Source organism: Cydia strobilella, chromosome 14, assembly GCF_947568885.1.
Source record: "Cydia strobilella chromosome 14, ilCydStro3.1, whole genome shotgun sequence".
Taxonomy (NCBI): Eukaryota; Metazoa; Arthropoda; class Insecta; order Lepidoptera; family Tortricidae; genus Cydia; species Cydia strobilella.
The window spans coordinates 9,811,863-9,826,970 of NC_086054.1; the positions used below are offsets into that span (position 1 = coordinate 9,811,863).

The 15,108-nt window shown below is 36.3% G+C and overlaps 1 protein-coding gene across 2 annotated transcripts in view; it reads right to left on the reverse strand.

Annotated features, from left to right (window-relative positions):
- LOC134747180 (glutaredoxin domain-containing cysteine-rich protein CG31559-like) overlaps positions 1–15,108 on the reverse strand; it is a 121,211-nt gene that overhangs the window by 70,251 nt on the left and 35,852 nt on the right. The window contains exon 1 of one of the 2 annotated variants that reach the window (XM_063681766.1): positions 10,953–10,974. The exons of the other annotated variant lie outside the window; for it this stretch is intronic. The gene's annotated coding sequence lies outside the window, so the exon portion shown is untranslated. Of the gene's footprint in view, positions 1–10,952; positions 10,975–15,108 lie in introns of those variants that run through there. 2 annotated transcript variants of the gene reach the window in all.

Genomic DNA, 15,108 nt, shown 5'->3' on the forward strand with positions numbered 1-15,108 from the left:
TAATCATCCCGATTTCCAGAATTAAAGCTACCCTGCGTCCTTCCCCGAGACTCAAACTATGTCCATGCCAAATCTAAATCGGTTCAGTGGTTAAAGCGTGAAGAGGTAACCAGGCAGACAGTTACTTTCGCATTTATAATATTAGTATGGATAGTATGGACTAGACTGACATGAAAGTGAAATGTCTTATTACATCTTAGTTACTTGCTAATTTTAGGAGAATGTGTCTGTTTTTAACGCATCTAAATAGTATAATGTCTGAAATAAAATTATTAGACTGAAAAGAACAAAGTTATGCGTCTAACAAGGATGTTGTTAGTAGGTATTTCTTTAATTATTAGATATTAGTAGATTACTTTAATAAACAATATAGGTATCTCCGAATACCGACATCTTTGTCAAAAAGGCGTAAAATCAATGATGCTGATGTCAAGCACCGTCGACCTAGGTCTGCAGTCTGTGAGCATGTCATGGATAAAGCCAATCACTCAATCAAGTTTGATAAGCCTCTGGTTCTTGCCAAGGAGAAGCGTTACATACCCAGAATGCTGCGCGAGGCCATTGAGATTAAGAAATTTCCAAACTTTAATAGGGAAGATGGCTTTTCTCTACCACCAGCTTGGGATTCTGTAGTCCATCTGATAAAGGAGCAAGCGAGACATAGACTGTGAGACCTTAGTGTTGGATGATGCTGGACATTCTGAGTATAATATGTTTTGAAAAGATGTGTCCCGCCGAGTTTGTTGCCGGTCCCATATTGGGATACCCTCCTACAATTTAGGAGGGAATTAAATCTTCTCGGGTCCGTGGTGTAGGGTTGGAGCCGGCGTAGTTTTTATCGCGTATAAATATATATCTTTACTTGAAAATAATTGTAGTGTATAACTAGCCTTATGAGCCGTTTTTGCATGTACAACCAGCCTTAAAGTTTGTAGTCTATGATTGTTCATTATTTAAGTATGTGGGTATTTTTGCACTTTGTAATTTTTCCTCAGTCACCCGTTGACCACGAACGCTGTAAAGGGTTCGAAACGTCGGGATGTATTATAAATTCAATATACGCGATATAATCCGTTTTCATAGTTTTATTTCATGAGTAACTATCTTAAAACTTGTAATTACGAGTATCTTGACAAAATTAATAAACAAAAAATAATTTTAAACTTATAACACAGGTTGCGCCTATTTGAATCAGATCCTTAAAATTAAAATAAGGTCATTAACATTTTTAAATGTTGCTCTTAAGTCGAGTGAATAAATCTCCGTATACGTGACCCGTTAGAATGCACGGCCGTACTAAAACAGAATAATTTAATGTAATTTGTAAGGTAGATAATTTGCAGTCTACACAACTGTTGGTGATTACAAAACAAGGCGTAACTAGGAATTGGATGAATAAGTTGGGTATTTTTAACAGTGAAACATGTGAGGTGACACTCGTGTGTGCTTCGAATCTTGATCATCGTGGAGGCGCCTTATATACCTAATAATTAGAGTGTATTTTAACGTCAGCTTTAATTATTAAGTGCGCACCTAAATGTCATTAGGTCGCAAAAAATTAAGTGCGAATGTTTGCCCTGCTCATTAATAGCCTACCTTGAAATACTTAAGGCATTGAGGCGGTGGCACCAATCTACTGATTATCACGCATATTAGGTATGTAGACTAATAGCGCATTAAGTATGTACCTTATTGCTAAGGTACAGTCAAGATCAATAACGTAGAACAATGCACCAAAAAGTATCTATCTATAAGTAAGTATCTAGTATTTCTTTGTAATAGTAGTTTATGTGACTGCTAAATTGTCATATTTAAAGGCATTAAAATGCGAGTGTGAGTTTATGAAAAGAGCTGAGAGCGAGAGAGAGAAATATATTTGACATACGCATTAGCGACAACAACAATTATGTTTTGAAAATAATAGGAAATCCTTAGAAGTGTGCCAACACAACATAGAGAGAAGTATTCTCAACATAAAGAAGAAAGACAAAATAAGACTAAGCACCATAAGAAATAACACAAAACTAATGGATGTATCCTATGTAACAAGTAACCTTAAATGGAAATGGACTGGGCACATGCTGAGAGAACCAGGACAGAAATGGTCAAAAATTGTTACAACTTGGTACCCCAAAGATGGGAAACGGAAAAGAGGCAGGCCTTACCGCAGATGGGAAGATGACATAAGAGCTATCGCTGGACCAACATGGACAAGAAGAGCCAGCAACAGAGAGGAATGGAAGGTCTTAGGGGAGGCCTATGCCGGGAGGCAAGTCGACCGATGTCAATAAAAATACCAAATAACATATACGACAAAGAACTTTATTATTATTATGTTTAAATTAAGAATTTGACATGTTTTGTTTTTCTTTTCCTAAAACTTGACAAGAAATGTAATTTTTTTTTTTTAATTTGAGGTCGAAATAAATGGCTATTTTATTTTTTTATTTTATTTATTTTAATTGTTTTGAAAATTTGGACTATGCGTCAAAATGGCCCCAAAACCAACAGAGTTGAGAGTTAGGTCATTAGATAGGTAACTATATGTACTTCATTTTGTTCTATGGGCACCAAGCTGAATTCCATTGCAGAACTGAGATATTTGTATTTAGTCAAAATGTCGACACCCTTATTACCTAGACAATAGAGTCTACCGCCGGGCGAGCGCGGCAAACGATTCGCCGTGCTCGCCCGGCGGTGCGCGAACACCTACCCTGCAGCAATTAATTTACTTGGGACTATTGCCTAGGATAAGGGTGATGACATTTTGACTAAAATACAAATATCTCATTTCTGCAATGGAGTTCCGCTTGGTGCCCATAGAACAAAATGAAGTACATAGAATTACCTATCTAATGATCAACCTCTCAACTCTGTTTTTTGGAACCAGGCTCCATAAAAAGTTGCCCATGGTCCAGAGACCTCTTTCTGTATAGCAATTAGAAAATAGTAAATACTTCTGAAGCGTAGTGCTAATATTGATGCTGACTATACAAGTATGGACAAACAAAATGAATAAACATAGTATTGTGTTGCCGGTGAGTAAGGTTGCCAGAGCTCAACGAGTAGAGGGCGCGGAGTATTAGGGTCGGCAACGCGCATGTAACACCTCTGGAGTTGTAGGTGTCCATAGGCTACGGAGACTACTTACCATCAGGCGGGCCGTATGCTTATTTGCCACCGACGTAGTATACAAAATAAAATAAAGAATCATTTTCGTTGGCATTCGTATTAATAATCTCTGTATAAAGAATACGTAAAATGCTAGCGGTTTAAGAAAATAAACATTGGACACTGTAATCACCGTTTTTTTTTTGTTTTTCGTTTTTTTTTTTAAGATTATAGGTCCTCGCTTTCAGTACGGGCGGCCTACAACTCTTATTACAAGCCCCAAACTAAGAAAAGCTTACAGAGATAACAATTATAATAAAAACCGGCCAAGTGCGAGTCGGACTCGCACACCGAGGGTTCCGTACTTTTTAGTATTTGTTGTTATAGCGGCAACAGAAATACATCATCTGTGAAAATTTTACTGCCTAGCTATCACGGTTCATGAGATACAGCCTGGTGACAGACAGACAGACGGACAGACGGACAGCGGAGTTTTAGTAATAGGGTCCCTTTACTCTTTGGGTACGGAACCCTAAAAAGCCAGCAGAGAACACACGAACAACATTTACAACATTTCTGAGAAATGCTGGAAAATTGATACAAAGGGTGATATAAATAATTGGTTCATACTTGTAAGTTTTGTAGCCAATTTCAATCAAATCTCCAAACAATACCTCAACCAGATGCCATGTTAATTTTCCGGAATGCACATTATACTGTATGGTGACTGTTATGAGACTATAATGGCGGCCTTTGCGTCCCGACATTTACAAAAGTCATGCTGTCAAGGCCGTGCCGCGAAGATGTGCGCGTTCCGAAGCGACTATGTTATATTATCTGTAGTTCCGTTGAGGTATTTATAGAGGATAGGGGACGATCGATTCTCCATACAAACGTAGTCCTCATTTTCCTCCCTAGATACAATAGTTACAATACAATACTCTTTATTGCACACCTCACATAGGTTACAATAAATGCACTGAAACATAAACAAACATTATTGGATAGAGGTAACAACAGGCGGTCTTATCGCTTAAAAGCGATCTCTTCCAGACAACCTTTGGGTATCGGAGACAATAGAATAGAATATACGGTAGGTGGCAAAGAAAAAAAATGAAATGTCGACTTAAATATAACCAAACAACACAAAACTTTAATATAGATGAACATACTTAAATACGTATAACCACAAACATACATGGACATACATACATAAAAAATAATAATTATATATTATATAAAGAAAAAAAAGGAACTAGATATTGACATTATGGAAAATATTTTGACACAATTTGATGTATTTTAATCGTAACTATGCCCGACCGTTTGGTTTTTTTCGGATTTAACTATAGCACTTATAAGAGTTAGCTTTTTAAAATATGTATAAAAACCTGTTTTTCATCCTCTTATAATAATTAAAAAATCGAAAAAATCAAACGGTCCCGACCGACATAGCTATGATTAAAATACCTACACCAAATTGTGTAAACATATTTTCAATAATGTTAATACCCAGAGAGGAAAATGGGTAATACGTTTGTATGGCAAACCGGTTTCGAGGCGGTCGTCCCCTTTCGTCTGGAGACTAGCAGGCGTATTTTGATTCTAATAACAGGTTATGAATTTGATCTGGATATGTTATGTACCTATATTATGATCTGTCAGTGTCAACAGTGTGGTGGTGGACAGATGAGAGCTAAAACAAATCCAGAATTCCAGATACAATTCATAACCTGTTATGACAATCAGAATACGCCTCTAGATTATTGACTGTGAGGTTTAGAACTTGCGAACCCCTGGCTCCACCATTTAAAAAAAAAACCCCATCGGTTTGGCCACGACTTTGCGCGACTGGCGACAGCGGCGGCGAACGCCATAGGTTGGAGCGGAACACAGCGATCGGACCTTTCGTTCCCACCTATGGTTGTCGCCGCCGCCGTCGCGAATCGCTCAAAGTATCGACGAAAAAAACCAAATAATTTATCAAGCTGAAATGGAGACGTTTCACGCTCGATCGGTCAATAAACAAATGTAACCGTAGCGTAAATTTATAATAAAGATAAAAACCGGCCAAGTACGAGTCGAAATCGCGCACGAAGGGCTCCGTACCATTACGCAATAAACGGCAAAAAAATGACGTTAGTTGTATGGGAGCCCCACTTAAAAAAATATATTATTCTGTTTTTAGTATTTGTTGTTATAGCGGCAACAGAAATACATAACTGTGAACATTTCAACTGTCTAGCTATCACGGTTCATGATATACAGCCTGGTGACAGACAGACAGACGGACAGTGGAGTCTTAGTAATAGGGGTAGGGTTTTTACCCTTTGGGCACGGAACCCTAATTATACTGCTGTGGTATGTAAGGTATACTATTGAAAGGAATAAAAATTGGACGTTTTAGTATTTTTTTCCATCGAGCCAACTTAAACCTGGTAAGGTTTTGTTTGGAGTCTGCCCTTATAAATATAATCTAGTTTCTGTGTTTTTTCATCAGTCCGCCGGACGATATCAGCCTGTCAGAACAAAACATTGACAGTTTCGAACAACTGACAGGCCAGAGATGGGCCAGAGATGGGCCAGAGATTGCAGGCGGGCTGGTAATCAGTAAATTTGACACCCTTTAAATTTGGAAGTAGCAGGGACTATTGTGAGCCCAGGTCGTTTTATGTAAGATTGACCAATATCGTTATTATAAAAAATATTCGGTATACGTACAACTTGCAAAAGAAACTCGCTAAATAAACAAAGCCTTAAAATGCCTGCAGGTTATGCGTATTCGTGATACTGAATGAACAAATCAACCTACTACACAAGGGCGTTTGTGCAATACATGTTCAAATGTTCACACGGTTGTCAACTCGTTCATTACCATTGAGGACGAGCTTGTAACTTCGTCGATGTTTACATGGATTCTTTACAAACATAATATTTTTTATTTTTGTAAGCGCCGCAGTCGAATATGAATGGCATAAGTGCTATGTAAGTTAAACATGTTGTAATATGGCAACATTTCATCGTTATTTGTAACTTTGACATTTGTAAGGTTAAGTATTAGCAAAGATAGATATAACTCCGTAATAGATGGATACAGTCTAAGGAAAAAACGTGCCTCGAAAATCAAGACAATTTGATTCTCGTTCAGAGGGCGCTATTAGCTTTGGCCTACTGTCGTATAGATGGCGCTGACGGTTTCGTTTGTTATTTAACAATTTTAACGCATATCAGTGAAAGAACATGGGTCAAAATCATAAAAATAATTAATGCAATTAAAAAAAAAACATTTATCCATATTTAAATACATTTTATCGTATTTTTATAAATCTTCATTTTTAGTTTTAAAGTATGTCGACAGATGGCAGTGAATTTACTGGGGTTACAAAATTTACTATGACAGTACCGCTCTAGTATAAGTTACTCTATGGTATTAGTAGCATCTAAGCAGTGATTTTCTGAGTGCAGCAGCAATCATAATTGCCTGAAATGCCACTTTATTAAGTAAATACCTACTTAGTAGAATTAATTGTAATCCTAAACAATGTTTATGTACAAAACAAATTTTGTTAATGCGAGAACACAACCAGAACAACCGACTTACTAAAAAAAAATTCTCATACCTAGCTATGAGATTAAGTACCTATCTTACTTAAAATAATATTGGAGTCCATCAGTTTCTGTAACTTTTTTAGTGTAAGAAGTATACCTATACCATCGTCGATAAAATACTTATATTATAAATACCTTCGTCATTCTCGAGTTTTCTCGGCAAAAAGTTACGTTTTGTCACGGCGACATAACATCTCAACAGGCCTCGCAAAAAGTTCCAATAAATAAAATTAATAAATGTAAATATAATAATTAGTTATGTAAAACTCAACTTATAAACAACATGTTCTTTTAAATTTAAATATAAGAGATAGGTAAACTTATGGATTATACAAACTACAGGCCTATCGCAATCCTTTCAGTAATTAATAAAATTGTCGAGAAGGTGGTTGTCGGACAAGTTTCAGGTTTTCTGGAGAAGCATAACATACTTACAGACTCGCAGCACGGGTTCAGGAGAGGTCGAAGTACGGGATCGGCTCTGGCACAGTTCTCGGATGAAATCAACAGCCGTTTAAACGAAGGTAAACAGGTGCTTGCGCTTTTTATAGACTATAAAAAGGCATTTGATACCCTCGACCATGAAGTGCTTTTGCAAGCAATGCGGGAATGTGGCATAGACGGCCCCGTCAACGACTGGTTCCGCAGCTACCTGGCGGGCAGGACCATACGCACGAGCATCGCCGGCGCCATGGGCGCGGAGTGTGACGTCACGCTCGGGGTGCCGACCGGCTCGGTGTATGGCCCTGTCGGCTATCTAATGCTGGTCAACAGTGTTGTAAACGTTATAAAGAAATGCAAGGTATACATGTATGCGGACGATATGTGCCTACTATATTCGCATACAGATATATCAGAGGCTCACAGTTGTATCCAAAGCGACTTCGACGAGATTGCTAAATGGGCCCACGATAACGGAATAATTATAAACTTATCAAAAACAAAAAGTATGCACATATATTCCCCATACAACCGCAGGGCTAAGTCGGTTAATTATAATGAGATAGGTGTGATAGGACACGGATACGATTGCTTGCACAACCAAAAGGATAACAAATGTAACTGTGAACCGCTAGAATACGTGAACACTTATAGGTATCTAGGTATGCATATTGATCATAATTTCAACTGGAAAGCACACATAAATGTGGTTTGTTCCAAACTACGCTCAGTAATGAGCAAAATGTACTACTTGCAAAAAAACTATGCTTGTAGTGTATTACGCACTAGCGGACTCAGTGATAGGTTATGGACTTAATGTATATGGCAGAACCTTCCAAACGTATATCGATAAAATTAAAAAGCTCCAGATAAGGTCACTGAAATATTTATTGGACAGCAAAACTAAAAATAAGTTGAAAGGCGAATACGAAAAACTTTATAAAATGTATAAAATATTACCTGTGACTCAAAGAGTGCAATATTTGATAGCCATAGATAATTACTGTAATAATAAGTTTAAAGTCCCTAAACAAAGCAGATATAGAACAAAAAATATTAGATTAAAGAAATATGTGCAACATTTTGTCAAAAATTATTATGGTAGGAGAACAGATAAATTTTTGGTCCCAAAAATATATAATGAAATAGAATGGTTAAGAGGAGATAATAAATATAGCATATTGGAAGTAAAGAACAAATTAAAAAAAACACTTATAGATAACTTACCTTGACTTAGCAACCGTGTATTATTATTTAAATTATATTTGTTGTTGTTTGTTATTTTAGCATAGTGTATCCTTTAGGTAGAAACATTTATTTGTAAAAGGATGCTTTATTACTTTATTATATAGGTATATTTTTTCTAAGACTAACTTTAATGTCAAACTTAGGGTAAGCATAGTAAGATAGCAACTTAAGTAAGCATAAAATTATAAAAAAGAGCGCTTTCTCGCCAACAAACTGCATACGCAGTTTGGCGAGTAATTTTGAAATTAATTATGTATATGTGCCTTTGAAAAATAAATGAAAAAAAAAAAATTATATTATTCGGCTAGACAACAAATATACTTATGAGCATATTTTGTGAAATTTTAAACTAAGTTTTATATTATTTATGTCGCTGTCATGGTTACTGTGTAACACTTAATATATTCATAGATTCGGTGATATATATAAATACAAAACAATAGATACCTCTCACATCCGGTTGATTTCTCATAAAGTTGGCTGTGATATAATATGGCATAAATATCATCATTATTTTATGCGAGTAAGTCCATAAAAGTTAAGTAAGTGACAGCAAGGTGTTTAAAGATATTATTTAAACGTAATTATTCAGAGCCCACTGTGTCCCACTGCTGGGCAAAGGCCTCCCCCCTCTTTTTCCACTCGTCTCTGTTTAATGCTATATCCGGCCAGCCTGTCAAGAAGGAGTCCAAGTTATCCCGCCATCGCCGACGAGGTCTGCCGGATCCCCGGTTAGACTCGTGGGGCTCCCACTCCGTGGTTAACTTGGCCCACAAGTCATCCGGCATTCGGCAGACATGACCAGCCCAGTCCCATTTCAACTTGGCCGCTTTCCGAGTTACGTCTATTATTTGAGTCTTAGAGCGCAGCGTGGTGTTTCGGACTCGATCTCTTAATTTTACACCTAATATGCTGCGCTCCATAGCTCTCTGGCAAACCCCGAGTTTGGACTTCTGAGCTTCCGTCAAGGACCAGGTCTGAGCACCGTAGGTGAGAACTGGAAGTACGCACATGTCCATAAGCCTACGCTTGAGTGACAGAGGTAGGTCTCCCTTCATCAGGTGTTTCATTGACCAATAGCTCTTCCAGGCGTTTTCGGTGCGTCTTTGGACTTCTTTGTCCTGCCGCGCCTGGAAAGAGACTATTTGGCCAAGATAAAGGTATTCTTGGACATATGCGATGTGTTCTCCGTTTATCTCAACGTAAACGTAAGTGGTAATAAAATAATAGCGAACAAAAATGCTTACAGATTTATTTTATGAGGGAAATCAGCCCTAACATAAGTTCTAAACATCATCGGACATAATGTATTTACGATGTAATGTTATACATATATACTTATGATACCTATCACTTTGCTGGTAGGCCTCCAACGAGATGGAGCGACGACCTGGTGAAGGTCGCGGGAATTCGGTGGATGCGAGCGGCACAGGATCGGTCGGAGTGGCGAGCCCTAGGCCTATGTCCAGCAGTGGACGTGTATCGGCTGACATGATGATGATGATGATGATGATGACCTATCACTTTCATGATATTTTAAAAACCGGAATTATTATAAAAACCCGCCTATAGATCGGAACGCATTTAATTGCGATAAATTAATAATCGAAACATAACAATAGGTCTTTTAGATAGGTACAACAAGTAAATATTTTTAACAACACTTATAGGTATATAGATTACAACATTTAGTTATTAGAAGGTATTCATAATTTTTCTCCAACTGTAAAATAATCATACGAGTAACTATGTTCTTTAGCAAACGGGGATTTTAATGTTATGTAACTCATTAATAGGTGAACCCATGATATAAACTGGCGCACACGTCTGTTTGTAAACCACCACAAATATCGCGTTCGCACGTCTTCTAGAAACCTAATAAGTCGTGACAAGTTATCTAAGAGTACTTTATCTCAATAAAATTATCCAGTTAGTTAGCTGTTTACCTTCAGCTTTCCACTGATCCACTTAGCTTTAGCGACGGATGAACTCGCCATACATGGCCGCCATTTGCAAACTTCCAGTGGCATTGCAGGATGTTTTTGCTAGCAACGTGACCTGTTTGATCGGCCATTTGTTTAGTATAAGCATTTTGAATCCTCAGGCTTTATAACAAGGAACTATAGGATACCTCCAACATTTATTTATTTAAAGTAAACTACAATTTTGTATAAAATAATCATTAATAAGTCGAACCACGCAGTCGAACCAATTTGTCGTTTATACTAACACTTCCAAACTTTGTACTTGTATATTTTAAGTAAAATTATTAGCCTGTTGGCAGCCATTTGAATGAGACAATGAATTGATGAACAAACATTCGAATTTTGATATATTGCTTATCTGATACACGCATTATTTTAATTAAACACTGAAACCACAGAATGACAATTTAAAGATAAACGAATACACAAATTGAATGACAGGTATTAGTAGTCCATCGTCAAGCTGACAACATTACACTGATTTAAACTTTCACGGTTTTTACTCGTTATTATTCACAACGACGGGACTTAATCGCGTAAAATAAGATTTAAGTTTACCTCCGACTTTTCGAGGACGGCGTTGTCTCCGTGGTCTCGGAGAAGACTGGCTAAAGTTGACATAAACATCGTCTAGGCGCGCGAGTTTTTCGAACTACCCGCACTTGGTCTTGTTTATTAACTTGAACGCTTTGCGCACTAGGGATGTCACCGGATCGACACACAACACTCACGACATTCGCTATTTCAACTTGCGATATTTGTTTTCGCTTACATTAACTAATGACTGGGTTCCATGTAGATGAGAACTTGAAAACTTCGTCTTGATTGATTGTCAACGAATGATTTAATCAGTCTCAATGCTTTATTTTTCCAACAAAACTAGATAACAAAATGTCAGTTACATACATCATTCTGATCTAATGATGTATGTAACTGTACGATATTTGTCCAAGTAAAAAATAAATATGATCACACTGTATCTCACATAGAAACTGGAATCGGACCATTAATACATATTTATAAAGCTCGTTTAAATATTCCAACGACCTTTGAATTTAGTTTTTTACTTATAATACGACTTTAAAGCCTGTTTAGTATACGTTTGATTTAGTTGACTCTTGCATAACTTTTAGAAAGTTAAGAATTTTTCGGAGAAAATTATTTTAGAGTTCCGTTTTTGTGGATTTGTTAATTCATATTTTTTATGAGTGTCATTGAGTGAGTTAACGTACAAACATCATAACTTATACTGACGAGTAAGGAGTAAGTATATGGGGAAATAAGTTTTATTTTAAAAGTAGATACGCAACAGGTGACCAAAGATCTACCTACCTCGCTCAGCCTAACGATCCAGCGTAGAAATCCTGCCAGCATCTTCGTTACCATACCGCAATGGCCAATTTTAGATTATGTATTTATTATAAATTTAGCTACTTAATTATATAATAAGTTAATGTTATTTAATATATTTCATATTTTGATGCAACGTAAAGAACCAGTTTTGAGTGTTTTATGGACTGCAAAAGTTCTCAAAAAATTAAAGCAAGATAACCGTTTAATTTTTCTTTTAATAAATAATTAATATAATCTAACTTGTGATAACTATAAGTATAATCCATATTCTTATTCCATATCAACCCGTGTTATTCCTATAAAACGACATACTTCCGTAGATCAGAGGCTACCGCGAAAAACGAAATTCGAAATTTCTTTATTTGCCTCTGTATCGCTAGAATATGCAAGAACGATAGAGAGGCAGATAACGAAATTTCGATTTTAGTCCCTCTTAAGGAGCTGAGCTATGGTTCACATTGCTCTATCTTAAAAAAATATTTTCTCTTTGTATGTTACCTGAACTTTAGATAAATTTGTGTTCGCCAATTATTAAGTACGAGTATTACCTGTGAACAAAAGAATAAAATTATTAATTACAGTTGTGTGTAATATAATAGCAGTCAATAAGAAAATGAGAATTAGGGAAAAAATATAATTTTAGATGAATTATATTGGCTCTTTTTTATTATACTGTTATATTACTTGACTTTTTTTTTAAATAACTGTAACTTGTACTTAAATAATATTGGTAATGAAAAAAAATGTCATGAAGACCGGCGTTTTTACTAACTCGCGGAAATTGACATATAAATGTAAAACCATATGAAAAAAGAAATACAATTGTATACAATTATTGCAATTTAGTATCTAGCCTATTATTTCCCATCAATGCTTTACTTCTAAACCCATGTCATCCAGGAAAAAAAACTTTGCTATAAGACTATCTTCGTCGCAGAGTGATATGGGGCATTTTCTATGGAAAGGGACGATGTTGTTGATTTTTGACTGACTACTTGGTTTGTCATGGGCGGCAAACATTTAGTGCCTCAAACAAACAAACAAAATCAATAAACAAAACCAAAGAGATAGCAATAGATAACTAGAAGATGTAACAAGAAGCTAAACGATGTACCTTCTAACATTTGCGACATCACATTTCCTCATCAATTAGTTTTGTAACAAAAAATTAAGCCCGAGTTTGTTATATAGGAAAAAACCCAGATGATAGATATCGCTGTGATACTTGTGTTTAGGCAATACGCAGATATTATAAATGATAGGAACTTTTTGGTTGTGTGAGCGATAGCGGTGCCCGCTTGGCGGCTATGGGATATACAAGTAGGTAGTGGCTGTTCTTAAGGGGTGGCCATTACCAGTCGGCCTGTCAGTTGTTCGGAACTGTCAAATTTTTGTTATAACTGACAGGCCGATATTGTCCGGCGGACTGGTAATGGGTAGGCCCCTTAAAATAAAATAAATAAAATAAAAAGTAACTTATTGTCGCAGTAAAAAAACAGTAATAGGTACAATAAGCTTAACTTACAGCAGTATTATACAAGTACATATACAAGTAGGAACTAACTATACCTATATATATATATGACATTTAGAATAAATTTAAAAGTGGAAAAATTACTGCCTTGGGTGATCCAGAGGCCGTGAGTTCAAGTCTCACCCAAGGCAGTAATTTTTCCACTTTTAAATTTATTCTAAGCTTAATAGCATCGATCGCAGACGTTTCTGCTTGTTAAAAATTAATTTATGACATTTAGAATTATAGTTTACTTATATTTTAAATGCAAAGTGCGACAATAGGCTCGGGACTCAGCTTGTATCGCGAGTCTGGCGACTGCACAGCGCTTGTTCAGCCCGCACCTATCTCTTAAGAGATACTCTAAACTTTACAGAGCATGTAGCCAATATTCGGTATTAGGCTTTCACTATAATAACAAAATATATTTATCTATTGTGCTGCTCGTAACCACCAGCTCGTAAACAAAGAGATGACACGAAGACAGTTTTCTAATTGTAAACAAGTGTATTAAATAAATGTTTCTTTTTTTTTAAATAAGGTCAAGTTGTTTTAATGCTACAATAATTATTAGTCATAATAATATTTTTGTTACGCGATAATAAGAACATAAAACGTGATTTTAACAAGCAGGAACTAGAGATATCATGGTGGATAAAAGTCTAAGTAGCAGTTTTAGGAAGTGGGTACTTATTTATGGTTTATTTGGTAATTTACCTATCAATACGAGTATAGTAGTTTTTTTTCAGTAAGTATTATTTTAAAAATGTCTACGGAACCTCCATCTCTGCTCACAGCTCATACTGCTTATGTTTTATTATGCGTAGGCAGACATATTAAATGGATGCCATAGCTCGTTGTCACATTCAAAGAATCGCCGATCCATTATCGAAGCTAGTTCGGATAGGGTCAGTTTGATGCAACGAAACCTTATATTAAGAGTATGGTAAAGGATATTGGATCTTACTCTAACTGCAGTTTCTGAGGAAACATATCTGAACGAAGACTGAAGTCGCAATCAGTTCCCGTAGAAGTTACAACGGTGAGAATAGATTCAATCCTTGATTGCCAGCTTAAGATTAAACGTTAACATTTTGTAAGCACTAAGTTTGACCTACAAATTTTCAGCTTGTAGTTTGTGTTTAGGTACTTGTTAAGGTTTTTGGACCAAAAGTGAAAACATATACCATGTCATGTAGGTAGATCTACCGCCATTTAAAATTGACCTCAAATTTTAAATTAATAGTTTTTACCCGAGCACAGAAAAGCAAAAGGAGGATTATGATTTTGACCGGTATTTAGGATTTCGTTTCACCACGATAACGAATTATCTGGACTACTGCTCTGGACTTGATCCCTATTTAATTTCTTTTGGATCCTATTTTAACACTACTTGCATTGTATCTTGCTCTCAGCAATATACAGTTGTAAAGTTCGAATGCAACTAATACAGCTTTTCGCACTTCTATTATACGTGATCGGTTTTTGTTTCAACAAGTATGAATTACCTCAAATTACTCGTCGTGTCGTGCGTGCGCCTCGTTTTGGTCGCCGACCAATTTGACAAATTGATTGGCAATTAACCGTATATGAGAGCTGATTTCGACCGGCGCGGAGTCACGACTCTCACGTGTCGGAGGATGGACAGGTTTACATGAGTACAACTTCATTTTTAGTACCAACAATGACACTGACCATTTTTGAACTTTATGGTGATGAGATAAGAACTAATAAAAGTGAGTTTTAGCTTGTTGGTGTTGACGTGGAAATTATTACGTCTAAGGGTCTGCTGTTTTAACGTTTTCTTTTAGAGGCTGTCAGTTAACAAGCCTGGTTTTATTTATTTTT